Source organism: Curcuma longa, chromosome 4 (assembly GCF_044706935.1).
Source record: "Curcuma longa cultivar G26 ecotype Majalengka, Jawa Barat chromosome 4, ITB_CL_G26_1.1, whole genome shotgun sequence".
Classification (NCBI taxonomy): domain Eukaryota; kingdom Viridiplantae; phylum Streptophyta; class Magnoliopsida; order Zingiberales; family Zingiberaceae; genus Curcuma; species Curcuma longa.
The window spans coordinates 986,915-988,093 of NC_133864.1; the positions used below are offsets into that span (position 1 = coordinate 986,915).

The 1,179-nt window shown below is 54.3% G+C and overlaps 1 pseudogene; it reads left to right on the top strand.

The window, feature by feature from the left end:
• The first annotated feature begins 250 nt into the window (after nt 1-250).
• LOC141826305 (VQ motif-containing protein 9-like) lies at nt 251-842 on the top strand (annotated as a pseudogene).
• The last annotated feature ends 337 nt before the right edge of the window (nt 843-1,179 follow it).

A 1,179-nucleotide genomic window follows, 5' to 3' on the forward strand; every position in this document is an offset into this window, starting at 1 on the left:
GCGGAAAGCCTATCAAGTTTTTGATTGTCGTTGACCGTTGTTGTTGAGGGTTTAGAGGATTTATATCCGGGTTTTTTATCGGGCGAGTCCGCGATTTCCTTCGTGCGTACGTCTCCTCTTCTCTTCTCCCGCCCCAGTTTCGTCCCTCGCCCCATTTTCGTGCCTCTCCCACCCCCTCTCACTCTAAAACCCTAATCTCTCATCCGCCATCCCAAGCTAAGCCCCTAGTTCTCGTCGGGGAGGCCAAGTAATGGAGGCTCCTCTAGGGCAGCAGAGTCCGACCATCGCAGGAGTTCCCCTCCATCGCTCCAAGCCCCTTCCCATAAACCCTAACCCCAACCCCAATCCTGTAGCTGAAAAGCTCACAGTTTCTCCGGAGGCCACGACGAGTGCTAGTGGTAGCTGCGGTGGAGGCCCGCCGTACCAGCCGCAGCCGCCTATCTACAACATTGACAAGAACGATTTATGCGAGGTCGTCCAGAAGCTCACCGGGTGCCCCGCTCACAGCCAGATCCAGCCTCCGCCTGCGGAGCTGCCGCCGCCACACCCTCCTCAAGTCCTCATCCTTCTTCGAAAGCATCCCTCGTCCCCCCGCCCGTTCCCCTGACCTCCCGTCTCCACCGCATCCGCCCTCTGCCGCTTGCCCATCTCACCCCTCCCCTCCACTGCCCATGGTTCTAGTCCTGCCACTGCCGGCCGTGGATCCCTGGACGCGGCCGCTGTTATCCCCACTGCCGTCGCTTCCTACAGTTAGCGCTGCAGTCGAGTCGCCTATCTTGGCTTACATGCGCCGCCTCCGCGGTGGCAGCGCTGGGCATTGGAAGCCCAGGTTGAGGCTTTGAAGGCGACGATGTTGGATCTTGAGGCCGAGGCTAAGTTCTTCAATTCCACAGCGGAGGAGGCTTTTGTAAGTGCTTCGACATAACGAGTTTACTCTATTATCAATCCTATGATTGGATGTGTGTGTGTGTGTATCCTGATTTTCTGTGCTAATTTGGTTCTCTGCAGAATTGTCGTTTGTGCGATTGGGGTTTGCTTCTAAGCGTTACACAATAGTGTAGAGGTGTTTACAAAATAAACATGCTAATATAGTTGGTTATTCCCTATCTATTTCTCACCTCGTTTTCCTTATTGAGGACTTTTTTCAAAAGCTACTGGTGATAAGTTCTTCTTGTTCAG